We start from the raw sequence: 18,911 nt of genomic DNA on the forward strand, positions 1-18,911 counted from the left end.
GGTGCAGGACTAGAAGCTCTGTGATACTCCTAAACAGGAAAGCTTGCCTCATATTCCAAAGATGTATTGCAGTCAGACATCCTGCAGAAATTCTTATGCAATACCTTCACCCCTGTGGCAGAAAGCAGAATTGGGTCATGTTTCCCCCTGCTTGAAAGTATTGCAGGAGGTGCTGATCATGCTCAGTTCTTCCCTATAGCTCAGCAGAAGGTAGGTTTTTCCCTAGCCGATTGAAAGTCATCTAAAAAGAGGCCTGAAGACTGTCTCCCACCTGAAAACACCTTTATGAGCTGTGAGCATCAGCCTTAGAAAAGAAAGAACAGGTAGCTCCTGTAATGCTGAAGTGCTCCACTGTTTTCAAGTGTCAGAAGAGAAGGGAGCTCACACCAATAGGTGACCCCTTCCTTCACAACTGCAACTGGAGATGGGGGAACAGCCAACATTTAAGGCATGTGATCATAGGTAGGAGAGCCCCCACTCGCAAATCAGCTGCCCTTCATCAGAGATGAGAGAGACTATGCAATTGCCCCCACACTCCCATGACTTATTTCTTTTAAGCAAAAAGTCAGGCTAATTCTCAGTAACTCCTGGTCTTTGCACAGTACAGTGAAAAGAGAGGACCCAGCCAGACACAAATTTGTTGCTGAACAGGACTTTGTGACTATGATACAAAGCAATATGATTGACAAGAACTGAAGTCTACATCTAGTAGCCTGGAAAATACCTAATATAGTCAGTAGGATGGAGTGTGGTGTAGTGGATGAGGCACTCAACTGGGAATTACGAAACTTGGTTATTGACTGCCTCTGATCTGATCTGGATACGCAGGGCAAGTAACTTCACCTCTCTGCGCCTCAGTTTCCACACCTGTAAAATACAATCCCTTACAGCTTTTTTAATGAAACACTTGGAGATTCTATGGATGGAAAGCATCTCTGTAATGACATTCTGTGTGTTCCTCTGAAGCCTAGAATGTCTATTCAGTCAGTGTGAAGCAATGAAAGGAGCTACAAGCTTGGCTGAGAGCTCTTTTTGTTCAGAATATCAGCAGGCTGAATCTTCACTGGGTTTCACAGTCTGTTGCCATCCATTTTTTAAGTTCTCAGCCATTCTGAACTTTACTGATTACTCCCATGAGGTGTACAGCTACAGTAAGGCATATATCTATGTCATGCCAAGAGTCTTAGACCCATTGTGGTATCAGAGGTAACTCAACTAGTCACCAATCTCACCTCACAGTTAATTTGCATGCATCATTTTCATTGGTTGTATGAGGGAGACTACACAGATGGTGAATTACCCGGCCCAACTGCCATCCACACAAATCAACACAAGTCTCCTAGCACAACATCCCCAAACATAAAACAACACAAACCAGCCTACGTAATAACTTCAAATATGACTCTGAAGGCTAGCCTGTCTGTTGAGTCAGCGTGAAGGTATGGAAACAGCTAAAAGCACAGTTGAGAGTTCTTTACCTTCTTTTTGTTCAGAATATCATCAGGTTGAATTATCACTTGGATTCACTGTCTGTTACCATGCAATTTTTAAGTTCTCAGCAATTTTTGGCTCCCCTCACCCCCTTACATGATTTTACAGATGATGCCCAGGTTTTTAATAATTACTAGTAGCTGAATAATGGGTAACAGTTTTATAAAGAAGAAAAACACAGCATGATTTTGAACCTTAGTCTGTATCAAAGTAAGGAATACACACAGAAACCATAGGCACCTGAAGCCAAATTTTTCTGTCAGTTACACTGGAGTAAGCACACAGAAGTCAGTGGGCTTGCTCTGGTGTCAAAGAGAAGAGAGTTTGGTTCTTGGTCTCTTAATTTTTTCTTTTGCAAGTGATATTCAGTTTGGGATGGCAGTGATTATCAGTCCAGAGTGAGGTTATGTTCCCTTGGTATAACTGCCAGCATTAGTTGCATCACAGTTCTTAGAAGCGCATACACCGTCTTACTAAGCATGTACAGGTGTTGGAAATGCAAGACAAATAAATATGGACTGAGACAAAAAACAAATGCACAGAATGTAAAGTTCTGGTCAGAATGGAACAAATCCCCGTTTACTGTTTTGTACACACATGGGTAAATGCTCACTTGTTGAATCAAATCCTCTTATGGATCATTTCACAGCTGAACAATGCTCTATAGCAGTGGTTGTCAAAGGTTTTTTTTTTTTTTTTTTTTGGTGGACCACTTGAAAATTGCTGAGGGTCTCAGAGGACCACTTGATGATTTTTCCAAATGTTGTTTGTACCGTTAGCTAACTATTGTAAAGCACTTTGGATAAAAGTGCTATATAAAGAAAACTTAATAAACTTTTTTTGTTTTACAAATAAAAGCAAACAACTCATATTTTAATATCAGTAGTCTTGCCTTTCTAATGCAATGGAAGTGCCCACTCTCCCACGCTGGGGATGAGAAGGGGGGGGGGGGGGCGGCTCTCCTGCACCACAGCAACCCCCGAGCTGAGGCTGGGAGGAGGGCCATCTCTCCCTGGCAGCCACAGCCCTGGAACTGGGGAAAGTCGCCTCTTTCTCTGGCGGCCGCAGCCCTGCACACCCCAAATTCCCAGTCCCCCTCTTCTCACCTCACTGCCCCCTCCCACTTACCCCCTATTCCCCCCAAGGCCACCACCTCACTTTACATGTGCTTCTTCTCCAGGGTCCAGGCGCCTAATGAGTGGAGCTATGCCTGCACAGCTCCACCAATTAGGTGGGTGGCCCTTCATTCTCTCGTGTGCGGCTACCCAGGCACGCACCTGAGAGGGAACTATCCACGGACCAGTCTGGTCCGCGGACCACAGTTTGAGAACCTCTGCTCTACAGTAAAGATTTGGACTAACCAATGCAGTGTTATGCAGGCAAAGTTGACCTACTCTTATTACTGCTGACAGGCTGAATATATTCATTTTTAAAGAAAACCACAGCTTTAAAACAAAAAAAAGTCAACCAAAACTTTAAAACAAATATCCAGCACTAAGCACACAGCCTAATCTTCACTCTTTCTAAACATTGCTCTGAAACTGTTTTGGCTTATGGAATTCTTCTAGGTACAATGGAAAAATGAATACACTGCATTTAGTTCAATACATACCTACATTTTAGTCAAACAGCTAATTATCTAGGCATGATACAGTCCTCTTGATGTAGAGAGCATCTTCATGAAAACAGCTGTGAATAGATGGTCACAAATGTCTGTTTCCAAGGCAACACTACCCCTCTCGGCCCCCCTCCACTAACCTCCTCTATTGTAATAGGGGAAAACCAAAATGAAAGTGGAGGGGAGACAACAAATTGCATGCTGCATCCTAGCAAATATCAATCTAAAACGTACAAAAAATGCTAAATTGTGAAAGAAGTATAGATATTTATATTTAGTCCATGGTATTTGTAGTTTCCATGGGAACACTACAGAGAAAGGAAAGAGCATGTTGCATGGCACAAAGGGAGCCAATGTGTAGCAGGAAAATTCTAGTCGGCTTCAGCTTTTTCCAAACAAAATGATTAAATGTAGTTTAAAAAAAATAAAAAAATGTGAAACCAAGGTACTGCACAAATGGAGAGAAGAAAAAGGAAAAATAATCAGAGTAGTTCTTTCCTAGGAGCCTGCAAACCGGCTGCTCGCTTCTAATCACACGCTGCTCACATAAACACCTCATTGCAGCCTGCTTCTTTCTGTCCTTTGACTCTCTGCACTCACTGTCTTCGTGCTTTTTTTTTTTTTTTAAGAAATCAAGCCAAGTAAAGAAGAATCAAATGTAAAGTTCTTTGGAAGTAGCATGAATAATATCAGATCACATACCTTGTACCTGCCGGACCTTGACATGTATGCTTAGAAAGCAGAGACAGAAAGGGAGAGAGAGGCTGAGACTCAGAAATTCCCACTAGTTTGCATGAGCTGTAAGTCAGCCAACACTGGAAAGAAAACCAGACTCCACCCTCGGGTGGGCCATTAAAAAAAAAAAAAGTGGTTCTCAGCTGACGTCTCTCCCCACTACATGTCACTTCCTTTTAAAGCTACAAGTCAGCAGTTAAGGCGAGATGGCTACTTACTGCTGTACTATGACCCCCCCGCTTCCTTCCCCCACTAAGTAGTAGAAGGAAGTGGTTCACGTTTGAAAACACACTGCTACGGAAACCTCCTACCGGAACCCAAACAAAAGCCTATTGTAGATCACTTTTTTTCTATCCCTTTAATCCTGTTGCTTCCATTTACAGAGAACACATCTTTCTTCCCATGCTAGCAGTGGTTTTAGTGACATGCCCTAAATACATTGGCTAAATTAGATCATTATTCATTGAAAAGGAATATGACCAATTTGCATTATGCAATGCAATAGCGGCAGCTTTTCCGCCTCTAAATGATAAGGAGCACAGGAGATGCAACAGGTGAGGCAGAAAAACAAATATACAGGCAACTAAAACTTTTTAGAAGAACACTATATTTAAGTATAAGCACAGCTGATCTGATACTATGATACTTTTTCAGTACACTGAGCATTTTTTAATGAGAACAAGTGCTGCTGGTCATACTGTACCTGTTGTGTCCTCATATGCTGATTAGAGGCTGTGCGTTAGATCTAGAACATGGGAATTGAGCATCTGGACTTAATCCGGTAACAATTCTGGTGAGTCCGTCAATTGGCATTGAGAGTGCTTGACACCTGGCACAAAATGCTCAGCACCATGCAGAACTCTAAAGGAGCTGATGTTTTATAAAAAGTGGATCTGAGACAAGCTGAACAGGTGGCCATATGATCAATATAAACACCATATAGGACAGGTAAGAGATGTCCAATAGAGTTATCCGGGGAGGAAACCCCCAGAATACCTATTACTTAAAAAAAGGGACACTAATCTGGACACAACAAAAACAAATTTCAGATAGCAGGTTTCCAAATTCTGAATATTCTGACACACAATATTCACCATCTGTGAAACCAAAACATTTACTGTCAGTCTTTGACTGTTGAGTGGAAAGCAGATTTTATGAATGAACACAATGAGAAATAGCAAGAATACACAAAACGGTAACATGGAAAAATAAAGCATGATTTAACATCAATACAGAGTTCCAAACACCATGAGCTCAAATTGTGAAACATATAATACAGTCTTTAATTACAAAAACAATGAGGAGTCCTTGTGGCATTTTAGAGACTAACAGATTTATTTGGGCATAACTTTTTGTGGGCTAGAACCCACTTCATCAGATGCATGGAGTGGAAAATATAGAAGCAGGCATAAACACATGAAAAGATGGGAGTTGCCTTACCGAGTATGAGGTCAGTCTAATGAGACAATTCAATTGACAGCAGGATACCAAGGGAGGAAAATAACTTTTGAAGTGGTAATGAGAGTGGCCCATTTCAGACAGGTTTCAGAGTAACAGCCGTGTTAGTCTGTATTCGCAAAAAGAAAAGGAGTACTCATGCTCAAATAAATTGGTTAGTCTCTAAGGTGCCATTTCAGACAGTTGACAAGAAGGTGTAAGTAATAGTGGGGAGAAATCAGTATTGGGGAAATTAGGTTTAGGTTTTGTAATGACCCAACCACTCCCAGTCTTTATTCAGGCCTAATCTGATGGTGTCCAGTTTGCAAATTAATTCCAGTTCTGCAGTTTTGTGTTGGAGTCTGTTTCTGAAGTTTTTTTGTTGGAGAATTGCCACTTTTAGGTCTGTTATTGAGTGACCAGGGAGATTGAAGTGTTCTCCTTCTGGTTTTTGAATGTTATGATTCCTGATGTCAGATTTGTGTCCATTTCTTCTTTTGCGTACAGACTGTCCGGTTTGGCCAATGTACATGGCATAGGGGCATTGCTGGCACATGATGGCATATATCACATTGGTAGATGTGCAGGTGAACAATGGTGTGGCTGATGTGGTTAGGTCCTATAATTACATGATCCCATCTATAAGGAAATTTGTCTCACTCACCTGAAAATTATCATTCTGGTAGGGGGAGGGGTCCATAAATTCAGTAGGGATGGATTTTTCAGTTCCCCCCATGCTGTAGGAGGCAGAGGCAGATGTTTTTGATTGTCTAGGCTGACTCTCCAGATAACTCCTTCCATTGAAGAGCCTCTCCAGAAAGTCGCTTCCAAAGCTGGTAACTATTATATATGAATAAAACAGTGTTTCAAAATGCATTAACAGCTAACACTGCCCAACAATAAGAAGTAGTAATGGTCCTTCAGCACATCAATTAAATATAAGAACACAGTTTTCCATCATGAAACACTGTTGAAAATTAATTTCCCAAAAGAAGGAAATGAAAAGTACAGGATGGTATGAATTTATGGACCCATCCTTGTACCAAAACAGAAATGTTCAGGTCAGACAAATTTTCTCATTTTTACTGTGGGGGATGGGTCTATAAGTTCAGTAGTGATGCATGTTTTGTAGTAGTACCCACCCTCACTTCCAGTCACTATCACTTGTTGGGTAGACTACAGGTGAGCTACACCTTGCAGAACCCTGCTTCTGAAGGCTGCTTCATCTTACTGAAGTCTATCATTCTTATAAAATTTAGTGAACATATGTAGGGATGGCCAAGTTGCAGTCCTGCAAATTTGTTCATATGGTGTATTGGACCTGTGGCCCATGTAGACTGCCAGTGCCCTCATGGAATGGCCTGGAATGGAGGCATTTTCCCCTTGGCTTTATTTGCCTCAGAAATTCCCAACTTAATATATCTCTCCATGGACGGCCTGGAACCTTTCAGTCCCCTAACCTTGGACATATTAGACATTTTCTGTAAGAGGACTCCAACCCTTTGGCGCTTTTCATTTTGGGGGGGGGGTGTCAGAGAGTATAAGCAAATGTTGCTCTGGCATAAAAAAAAAAGCGGCCAACACTAAAGCTCTGAGGATTGCTGAGGCATTTCATAGTCTCCTGTGGAGGGCTGATTCCACCCTTCTGTCAATGATACCTTTCGATGGGAAGTACAGTGTCCTTAACAAGGGTTGACAAGGCTGCATCCGTTTGAGGAAAAACAATCAAGAATGCTTTCGACTGATGGATGTTATAGAATTTTTTGGCTCATTTGATCTAATGCTTGGCCTTCACTGGGTTTTCTCATTTCTCTTTGCAGCCTTAAGCAGGACAGCTGGGATGGGTACATAAGGGTGAGTTTTACAGCCCATTGGAAAACATTTTCAAGTGTTTTCTGTCCCTTTGACCTCCCCTGCATCCCCAACCTCTTTTTCATCCTTTTTGGCTGAAAGCTTAGGGGAGATACTAAAGAAAGCAACTGTCATTCTCAGAATATATGTAGAAAAACTGTGTAGGGAACAAGTCACCTCCACTTTGGATTCTGAAAGAATCACCTCTTCCTCAGAACAGGAGGAGTGTCTAGACCATTGATGGGCAAAGTATGGCCCATGGGCCGCGTCCAGCCCATCAGACCTTTTAATTTGGATCTCGAGCTCACACCAGGCTTGCCCCACTCCACGTGACTCCCAGAAGCAGTGACATGTTCCCACTCTGGCTCCTATGCATAGGGGCAGCCAGGGGGCTCCGCACGCTCTCCCTGCCCCAAGCACCGCCTCCGCAGCTCCCATTGGCCAGGAACCGCGGTCAATGGGAGCTGCAGGGGTGGCGCCTGCAGATGGGGCAGCACATACAGCCACCCAGCCGGCACCGCACCTCCACATAGAAGGCGGAAGGGGGATAATGCCGCTGCTTCTGGGAGCTGCTTGAGGTAAGCGCTGCCCAGAGTCTGCAACCCGACCTCCTCCCATGCCCCAACCCCCTGCCCCAGCCCTGATCCCCCTCCTACACCCCAAACACCTCATCCCGAGCCCTACCCAAGAGCCTACACCTCCAGCTGGAACCCTCACCCCCTCCCACATCCCAACCCCCTGCCCCAGCCTGGAGCCCCCTCCCGCACCCTGAATTCCTCATATCTGGCCCCATCCCAGAACCCGCACCCCCTCCTGCACCCCAACCACCAATTTTGTGAGCATTCATGACCCACCATACAATTTCCATACCCGGCTGTGTCCCTCAGGCCAAAAAAGTTTGCCCACCCTTGTTCTAGACATAAAGGATTTTTTTGCTTTATGTCTGCATTTGTGGTCACTACTCCACAAAGAAGGAGGACTAGCAGGAGAGAAGACTGAGAATTTGGAGTGATAAGAGTCAAGGCAAAACACCTGTGCCTATGCTTTCTACCCTTATGTCTTCCCCTGGGTCTGATCACCTCACAGGGAGAGGAGGAGGAGGCGGTAATGGTGGAAAACAGCTCCTAAGATGAGTTCTCTCTCCTATGACTACGTGGGAATCTGTCCCTGTACTTTTTAGTCCTTTTCCCTGCCTCACCTGGGCTCCGGACAGGAGGAGAGGGAAGCGAATGAGAAATAGCCTCTATACCCACATTTCCTCGTGTCATGTTTTTGCCATTGGGAGGACTGTAAGATGGCTGCTGAGGAGGCAGTGCCAGGAGCTGTTCTCAAATGGCTGCCTGTGGAATGCATGCTCCCAGCTCCAAAATAGCCACTGTGATGCTGCTGTGATGGGAAGAGGGCGCATTGGCAGGACACCGATTCCTCTGTGACTCCAGCGGTTCTTGGGACCCCTGAGGACTGAAGGGAGAGCCCTGACTGCAGCACGCCCATTGGCAGGTAGTCCTCTGTCGCAGTGCTTTGGTTGGTGAAGGGGAGGAGGGAAGATGATGGGAGTTTTGGGGGTTTTAACTGCATTGATTCTGCTGACTGGCGCTTCTGAGGTCTCCACGCTTCTGCCAGAGATAGGGCCCAGCCTGTGTCAATGGCTGCAGACTGAGGCCCCATTGTCCTGGGCCCATTTTTCAGAAGCTTGATTTTCTGGGCCTCTCTTTTGTCCACAGCCACCTGCTATGGGAGGCTGGCAGCCTGCTTTCTAACCACAGTACCACCACACTGGGGGAGCAAAAGGAACACTTTTTCCCCTTTGATACTCTTGGCCCAGGGTGCTGAGCACAGGGTACAGACAGAGCCAGACTGAGGGTTAGGCAACTTAGGAACGTGCTTAAGGCCCCATTTTGGGGGGAGCCCAAACTGAGCTCCATCTGGTCTGGTTCAGGGATGGGTGCAGGTGCTGGCCCCACAGCAGTGGTGAGGGGGAACAGTGCTAGCTGCCCCACTGCCCACTCAGATTTGGCTCCACCAGCCATCCGTCATGACGGGGGTGGAGTCCAGGGGCAATGGGGCTAAACCTAAGCAAGTAGCATTATGACCCGGTGCACTGCTCATGTTTGGCGCTGCTGGACATCCATCATGATGAAGGTCACTAGGGCCAAACCTGATCAGGCAGCTGGGCAGCCAGTGCAGCTGCTCCTCCACGCTGCCATGGGGCTGGCTCCTGCACCAGGACCTGAACCAGACCAGCCGGAGCTTTGTCACCATCATCCAGATGCTGGATGGGGAGCTGCAGTGAGTGCCTGCATGTGGGAGTCAGCCCGGAAAGGGGCAGCAGTGTTTGCTTAGGGCCCACTAATGGGTTAATTTCTGGGTACAGACCTTGTCCCTTCCCATCTTGCTTTTTCTGCCATTACCTGAGGTTAATTTGGGGGAGAGCTTGGTAGACGTTCCCACACTTGCCTGGAGTTCCATAGGGCAAATTTAAATAGCCTTAATATTAACCAGTAACCGCGTCCTAAAAAAATGATGAACGCTGCAGCTGACCACTTACCCTAACCATAGAATATAGGGCAGCTGCAAGGCATAATTTAGGACTCCATGGTTCATATTTGGCCCTCAGACTGCCCTTGGGCCACACTAATTTCCATGACAAAGAGCATGACAAAATGAGAGCAGCATTTTTTTTGCTGTCCGTATTTCAATATACTCATAGCTGGAAAAATCATTTTAAATGTTTTTTAAAAGGGTGAACACAATACTCATCCTCACACAGAACTCAGGGTTGGGAGGCACATTGTACACCCATATACCCTTCTCGATTCACACCCTACATATTGAAACTGAAAGCCAGGGAATGAAACTCACACCTTGCTCAGCCTCTGAAGTTCAGACACAATGCACCCTTGGATGTCATTTCAATAAAAATTCATTAATTTGAAAGGAACATAGAAAGCTATCCTTTCCCAAAAAAACTTTCTGGGCCCAATTTGTCTGGCTTGGCAACAATACAATATGGTCCTATATGGCAGACCTTATAGAGACCGAGAGGCTAAACTCTTACTTACATTCTATCTGGTATAATTGAAATCCAGTCTTATGGTAAGATTTATTTTATTTGTTTTAAATGGCCAGGGACTGCATCTCATGATACCTTCTAATCTCAGTTATACTGTAGCACCTGGAATCCTCTTAACAGAACAGATCCTGCACTCATAACAGGACCCAGGGAAATCTGATTCCTGATCACCGAGGGCCCAATTCAATGGGACATCTTGTAGAGTATGATACTACTGAATGTGAGCAAAGGTAGCAAAATTGGGCCCTGAAGAATTTATATAACTGGGTTATCCTATTCCCTCCACTGCTTATGCCTTTGATAAAACTGTAATGTTTGACGAGATCTTTTAAATAAACGATGTTAACATAATTGGACATTCATTAACTAAAAGAAGACACCGTGCATGTAAGACCAGTAGGCTTAAAGTTCTTGACAATGTCTGTTGCAGATCCCAAGGAACAAAACAAACAAAATCAAAACCAAAAAAGACGTTTTTAATTGCAAAATAGCAGAAGCAGAAATTGTGTAAGAAACAGTCAACAGGAAGCAGAGCAGCAAAGAGAATTAGAGGAGAAGAGCTTGGAGACAAGCAAGAGGAAGTGAGGCAGGACAGAAGAGAACAAACAGTGACAGGGAAGACAGGCAGAAAAGAAGTTCAAGTGTCTATTTGATCAAAGAGAAAAATAGGAAAGACTTGTGTTCAGTTTGCTTTAGGCTGCCAAACCTCTATTGCACCTTTGGAAAAATGCCACATGCTGCTAACTATAGTACTACCAAAACGAGAGATAAAAGAACCACCACCTACCTAAAATATATAGTGAAAAACAGAGTTGTAAAATAAACAAAATTAGAATTTACAGAATCCTGCAAAAAACACAAAGAAGCTCTAAAATCATTGGAATAACAGAGACTTGGTGGGATAACTCACATGACTGGAGTACTGTCATGGATGGATATAAGCTGTTCAGGAAGGGCAGAAAAGGTGGGGGAGTTGTACTGTATGTAAGAGAGCAGTATGACTGCTCAGAGCTCAAGTATGAAACTGCAGAAAAACCTGAGAGTCTCTGGATTAAGTTTAGAAGTGTGAGCAACAAGGGTGATGTCGTGGTGGGAGTCTACTATAGACCACCAGACCAGGGGGATGAGGTGGACGAGGCTTTCTTCCGGCAACTTGCAGAAGTTACTAGATCGCAGGCCCTGGTTCTCATGGGAGACTTCAATCACCCTGATATCTGCAGGGAGAGCAATACAGCGGTGCACAGGCAATCCAGGAAGTTTTTGGAAAATGTAGGGGACAATTTCCTGGTGCAAGTGCTGGAGGAACCAACTAGGGGCAGAGCTCTTCTTGACCTGCTGCTCACAAACCGGGAAGAATTAGTAGGGGAAGCAAAAGTGGAAGGGAACCTGGGAGGCAGTGACCATGAAATGGTCGAGTTCAGGATCCTAACACAAGGAAGAAAGGAGAGCAGCAGAATACAGACCCTGGACTTCAGAAAAGCAGACTTTGACTCCCTCAGGGAACTGATGGGCAAGATTCCCTGGGAGAATAACATGAGGGGAAAAGGAGTCCAGGAGAGCTGGCTGTATTTTAAAGAATCCTTATTGAGGTTACAGGGACAAACCATCCCGATGTGTAGAAAGAATAGTAAATATGGCAGGCGACCAGCTTGGCTTAACAGTGAAATTCTTGCTGCTCTTAAATACAGAAAAGAAGCTTACAAGAAGTGGAAGATTGGACAAATGACCAGGGATGAGTATAAAAATATTGCTCGGGCTTGCAGAAGTGAAATCAGGGAGGCCAAATCACACTTGGAGTTGCAGCTAGCAAGAGATGTTAAGAGTAACAAGAAGGGTTTCTTCAGGTATAATAGCAACAAGAAGAAAGTCAAGGAAAGTGTGGGCCCCTTACTGAATGAGGGAGGCAACCTAGTGACAGAGGATGTGGAAAAAGCTAATGTACTCAATGCTTTTTTTGCCTCTGTCTTCACGAACAAGGTCAGCTCCCAGACTGCTGCACTGGGCAGCACAGCATGGGAAGAAGGTGACCAGCCCTCTGTGGAGAAAGAAGTGGTTCGGGACTATTTAGAAAAGCTGGATGAGCACAAGTCCATGGGGCCGGATGCGTTGCATCCAAGAGTGCTAAAGGAGTTGGCGGATGTGATTGCAGAGCCATTGGCCATTATCTTTGAAAACTCATGGCGATCGGGGGAGGTCCCAGATGACTGGAAAAAGGCTAATGTAGTGCCCATCTTTTAAAAAGGGAAGAAGGAGGATCCTGGGAACTATAGGCCAGTCAGCTTCACCTCAGTCTCTGGAAAAATCATGGAGCAGGTCCTCAAGGAATCAATTCTGAAGCACTTAGAGGAGAGGAAAGTGATCAGGAACAGTCAGCATGGATTCACCAAGGGCAAGTCATGCCTGACTAATCTAATTGCCTTCTATGATGAGATAACTGGCTCTGTGGATGAGGGGAAAGCAGTGGACGTGTTGTTCCTTGACTTTAGCAAAGCTTTTGACACGGTCTCCCACAGTATTCTTGCCAGCAAGTTAAAGAAGTATGGGCTGGATGAATGGACTATAAGGTGGATAGAAAGCTGGCTAGATTGTCGGGCTCAACAGGTAGTGATCAATGCCTCCATGTCTAGTTCGCAGCCGGTATCAAGTGGAGTGCCACAGGGGTTGGTCCTGGGGCTGGTTTTGTTCAATATCTTCATAAATGATCTGGAGGATGGTGTGGATTGCACCCTCAGCAAGTTTGCAGATGACACTAAACTGGGAGGAGTGGTAGATACGCTGGAGGGTAGGGATAGGATACAGAGGGACCTAGACAAATTGGAGGATTGGGCCAAAAGAAATCTGATGAGGTTCAACAAGGACAAGTGCAGAGTCCTGCACTTAGGACGGAAGAATCCCATGCACCTCTACAGACTAGGGACCGAATGGCTCGGCAGCAGTTCTGCAGAAAAGGACCTAGGGGTTACAGTGGACGAGAAGTTGGATATGAGTCACACGGCCTGTCAAAAATTAGAGGGAACATTGGGCATGTCTGTTCTAAATATGAGCATATGTCTACTGGGCATGCTCAAAAGTAATTCTTTATTCATATATTATGTTAATATATAACAAAGTGTCTTTCTAACCTAAGATCTGATCCTGCGCCCAGGCTCATACCTTAGGGCTAGTCTACACTGGCAACACTAAAGCGCTGCCATGGCAGTGCTTTAACATGGCTTGTGTGGTCGTGGCGCAGCACTAGGAGAGAGCTCTCCCAGCGCTCTAAAAAAAAAACAACCCCCCACCTCCACGAGGGGTTTAGCTACCAGCACTGGGGGCATGGCTCCCCGGTGCTGGTACCTAAGCTTGAAATACATCAAACTTTCATCCCAATACAAAATTCAGGAAATATCACAAGGGAGTTTGATGACCTAGTAGCAGTACAGCTGTTTGTAATGAGCTAACATTGTCCAGAGAAAGATCCAGGAAATGAAAAGAAACAGAAGCTGCTTGTGACAAAAACTACTGAGTAACTCGGCAAAGCCATGGACTCCTAATTCTTAGACCATTTCAAAAACAACACTCCTCTTAAAACAAACGTTACAGGAAAAAGAATCTATCATTCTCAATGAAGTATAATACCTGCATAGGGATGGAGTTTCTGGATTAGACTCCTCAGTGCTTCTAACTATTATTTACTTTTACTCATCCTGGATCCTTAACCCTAATATAGTCTGACTCTGTTATACCTACAGAACCTGGTGCCCAGGAAAAATGGGATGAGGATGGGTTGGAGAAAGCATATGTTGCCCAGATTCTTGGTTACCTCGGGTCTGCTGCAGCCCCCAGAGTAAGTCAGAGCAGCCTAGGGGCTGCTTTAAGTTATGGCAGACATATAATTGCCTACAGGCTATATCACAGCCCAGATTCTCAGTAGCAGTATGTACTATGGAAACATGTGTGTGTATGTATTATAGTAGGATAGTATGTAACATCTTTAGGAAGGAAACTTTACTATTGCAACCCCTGTGAAGTCTTATGAGCGTCAAAGGACTATTTGAAACAATGAGAACTTTTAAAGTTAAATGAGTTTCCCAGAAAATCTCTAGGGTGAGGTGAATGCAAATGTAACTCTTGTTATGCAAAAACCCAGCCTTCTAAAGCTACTCCCTGAGGAGAGATGCATAGTCTATGAATTACTTATTCCCAGATCAAAGATGCAAACTGTATAAAAGAGTCACTCAGAAATTCAAGGGTGTGTTGCTGAGGAATTCACAGTGTAAGCAGGAAACTGTGTGGCCTGGAAATATCTCAGTCTGGAGGAAGAGAGACATAGGTCTCAGTCCAAGAAAGGTGACAGAGGGGAGCAAAAGTCTGAGAGTGGGTGTATTGACTGGACGATGGAGGGGGAATATAGGTGCAATTGCACTGAACTGTGACAGTAAAATCCTCATCACTGGAGGTTTTTAAGAACAGGCTGGACAAACTGCTGTCAGGGATAGATTAGGTTCACTTGGTCCTGACTTGGTGCAGGAGGCTGGACTAGGTCCTTTCCAGTCCTACATTTCTATAATTCTATGTCAATAATGGCAACAACAAAAAATAATTAAGTCCTTGAAATAAAACTATACAGATTAAAAAAAAGTATCAAACCAACAGGCAATTTCAGCTTTTAAGAATGAAATAATAGAGTAATGAGGGGTGTTTTAAAATGGATTGGTTATTGAAGATAATGTGCAATTAATCTTAGTTTCTCTTCATAGATTCATAGATATTAAGGTCAGAAGGGACCATTATGATCATCTAGTCTGACCTCCTGCACAATGCAAGCCACCGAATCTCACCCACCCACTCCAGCTCTCAGCCATATTAAAGCTGTTTCTTTAGCTTAATCCACAGGAAATGTGCCTGGGGGCCTCAGATTCCAGTTAAACTCCATTTTCTTTATTAATTGGCATGAATCTCAGGTATTTTATTTCAAGGATGCTTTGGATGGCCTCTAGTGATACATGTTCACATGCATTAAAAAAGTCACACTTGGCACCCAATTTATTTCCTCCACTAATAGCCTCCGCAAGTGCATCTGGCAGCTTCAGCTAGTGAACCTACACCTTTAATTCAACAAATTCAATTAGTAAATGCCAGGATTTGGTTTCTAATCCTAGCACCAACTCCTTCCTATAAATTAATTTTGTCACTGGCCAAGAATACCTGCCACTCACTGTGACAAAGGAAACTGGGAATGAAGCTATGGTATTTAATATCTCTGTCACCTTTTGCTCACCGCGTCCACAATATATCCTGATATTTTCTATAAAAGCCCGTTCTTCATTGCAAAGGTGTTGTGGGGATCTAATCAGTTTCTCATAAACTCATGCCCAAAATATTCAGTATACTTGAGAGAAATCAGATTGTGATTTGCACTATCCCTAAAAAACATTTTATGCTAAATCATCAGGTGTCTTTTCGAAAACTGCAAGAAACTGTGGGTGAAATCCTGGCCCTACTGTAGTGAACAGCAAAACTCTGGTGACTTCAATGGGGCAGGATTTCACCCAAAATATGGATATTCACCTTATAATTTTCATGTCATAATTTAAATCAGCATTACTTTGTGTGGCTATGATTTCACGTCAGAAGAATAAGATGCAGTAAGCTATGTAAGTATATATTGATGAAAAAAATCACTCCACTATATGGATTTAAAGGGATGGGAAAACACAAATTAATCAAGAATACTAGCACCGAATGCAGTGAAACTCAGAGTTTGTACACATAGGGAATGGATGAGGAAGTTAGTGCAAAATAGTTAGGATATGAATTTAAAATGCAATAGCAATTCCACACTAACTCCCTATGGGAACATTTTATTCTACACTAATGGGCTTGTCTACATGGTGAGGTAACGCACACTACAGGGGTGGGGATGACTGTTAAAGCGTACTAATGTGTTTCACACTAACTGGTCCATGTAGACCCTGCTGGCGTGTACTAAAAGTTCCCTAGTGCACTTTAACATAATACTGCTGCACTTAATTAAAGCACACTAGGGAAATTTTAATGCACACCAGCAGGGTCTACATGAAGCATTCAATGCATAACACAAAGCAATCCCATTTTATTAGCATCAGTGTCTCACCACTCGTGGCTGCTTACTCTCATGACACAACTCTCTCCTGCCCATCCACAATGAGTAGTAGCATTTCAGACGTGAGTAACACAGCCTAGGTTTGTTTATATGCTGAAAATGGCTCTTCTACCCTGTCCTCCTCTTAGCATTCCTTGTCCTCTTTTTTTTTTAAATAAGGGGAAAAAAACCAACAAATAAATCCAGATTTATTTTAACAAGGCAATCAGAGTTCCAATAACCCGTGGCGGAAAATCTCCATCACACTCTAATGCTGTTACAAGATTTGAAACAGACACAGAAGTGATGTTGCAGCAACCCACTTAAAAAGGTTGTGCTGGAGACTGAACTATATAACTTGGTAGGCGTAGAATTGCTTACTCTTTTACTGACAATTAAAATGCAAGATACATGTGTGACGTTCAGGTAAGGAGATAAACTCCTAAAACTAATCATATACATCAATACTGATGGTATAATTCTAATCCAAACCCAAGCCCTACACCTATGCAAAGATCCACTATGGCAGTGAGGCTCCCATCTGAGCACAGGGGCCTTCCTGTGCTGAGCTCAGTGCAGGGACAGGGCCATATTTCTGTTCCTGGCCACATTCATCTCCATAGGCACAAGGTTCCAAACCGCATCTCCCTGCAGCTGCAATAAAGGGGGTATTCACCCTCCTAAATGAAGGCAGGCCAGGATACTACAGCCATTTCCCTCATATTTCCACCTAGAGGGAATGGCTTTATTTTACAGCCAGCAGCCGCTGCCGGGGCAATGTGCTGAATCACATATTTCAATAGCTGGCTGGGCCCAGCTTCCTGCTGCGCTACCTCATGCTCTTTTGTGGGCTTTGCCATCAGGCTCCAGGTCCTCCCTTAATGGAGCAAGGATTGGAAGAAGTTTGCACTTGTGAGGCCCCGGTAGACCTACTGTTGCAGGGGACTCAATCTGACTTCTAGCCCTATATACTTTGAATGAAGATGTATAGCTCTATCTACTTATAAAAAAGATTCCATACTCTTGATTGTAAATTCTTGAAGTCTGGCACAGGCTTTTTGCTACATGGTTGGAGAGTGCTTAGTAGAATGGCGCCATGATCCCTGATTGGGGTCTGCAGCCACTACTATAATACAAATATTAATAAGCTACTCATTAATGGAGGGAAGAGGTCACAGATTTTGTGTATAAAATGCTCCTCTATGTTATATATACCCTTAACTGTAAAATGGAGTTTGGACAGTCAAATTGCCATATAAACTAATGAACTGAAGACAGATAATCCCGTACGAAAACTGAATTTTCCTCCCAAAATGCCTCCTGAAAACCTCCTGATGCCTCCTGTCTTGTAGTCACCTAAACCATTTTTCAGTTCCTAATATGCTGAAATTATGCCCACAGTGTGATTATGTCATTTTAGAAGCATGGAAATCAGTATTTTTAAAATAATTTATAAACTAAAGCTTTTAAACTGGATGATAGCAGCAAATGGAAGACAGAAAGGTAACTGCAGAGGGATCAAAGTAGCAAATGTAAATGAGGCAAAATCCAGTCACTAATGTTACAGCCCTCAGAATTTAAAAATCAAGACTAATGATCACTTGCACTGTTGCCTCTGGCACTTGGGCTGGTAAAAATAGAGTAATTAAGAACATTGTTAAGTATTCATGGACCAGTTGATTACCTCCTATTAATTAGGCAAGAATAGCATTCATTACTGTTGTATTCAGTCTGCTGTCTGCATTACTGTAAGTCACTTTGGGCAAGATTGTGGCAGCCTTACATGGCATGTTTTGGGGGTGAAGTTCAGGTGAACCCGCTGAGAGAGAATTCGGGGAAGGAATGTGCCTCCAGCTCTGCAGAAGGCTGCAGGACACTCTCCCCTGTGCTTCTGGTCAATGTGAGGTGGAGCCATGAGGAGAGGCTATTTTGCTACCTAAATTTGAACCAAGAAGTAAAAATCTTGGGCCCAGATTTTCAGCTGGTGTAAACTGACATTGCTCCATTAACTTCAATGGAACTACACTAATTTACACCAGTTGAGAATCTAGCCCATTAACTCTACTTTACACACTTGTATAAGTGAAATTAGATATGAATGAACTGGTATTGAAAATATAGTAATTTGCTTCTTCTTAATCTTAGGGTATGTTCTCACACAGAAAAGAGGGAGGGTACTCCCCTAGAATAGCACAACTAGAGCTGGCTCTGAGTTGCAAAACATGAATCCAGATTTAGATTTCAAATATCTCAGAGCTGATAGGTCTTCAGATCCAGGGTTTTGTTTCAGATTTATATATTACACAATAAAAACAACATTAAAAGAGCATTAAGGTTCAAAGCCAAAGACTCAAAAGTTAGGAAATGCTAGAATTAAGGTTGCCTGTACAACCTAACTCGTGTGTGTGTGTGTGTGTGTGTATATAATGATACAATCTTTAATTACATGTTCACATAAGTTGTCATCCTCTATGTAAAGCAGCACTAGAGGGGATGAGAAACACACTGCCAGTGGGTTTCACAGATATTTGCTAACAGCAGAAGACTGGTGAGACTCAGGAATCTTGGGTTCCAGTCCAGGATCTATAGACTTCTCAACCTGT

The 18,911-nt window shown here is 43.6% G+C and overlaps 1 protein-coding gene across 4 annotated transcripts in view; it reads right to left on the reverse strand.

The window, feature by feature from the left end:
- The window catches only part of AGPAT4 (1-acylglycerol-3-phosphate O-acyltransferase 4), a 122,692-nt gene extending 118,724 nt beyond the window's left edge, over nucleotides 1-3,968 (reverse strand). For 3 of the 4 annotated variants that reach the window (XM_048844095.2, XM_048844094.2, XM_048844089.2), the window contains exon 1: nucleotides 3,812-3,968. The gene's annotated coding sequence lies outside the window, so the exon portion shown is untranslated. Of the gene's footprint in view, nucleotides 1-3,103; nucleotides 3,191-3,811 lie in introns of those variants that run through there. The other variant, XM_048844091.2, reaches the window with a different exon arrangement.
- Between the last annotated feature and the right edge of the window lie 14,943 nt (nucleotides 3,969-18,911).

The sequence above is a fragment of the Caretta caretta genome, chromosome 3, assembly GCF_965140235.1.
Source record: "Caretta caretta isolate rCarCar2 chromosome 3, rCarCar1.hap1, whole genome shotgun sequence".
In the NCBI taxonomy this organism is placed as follows: Eukaryota; Metazoa; Chordata; order Testudines; family Cheloniidae; genus Caretta; species Caretta caretta.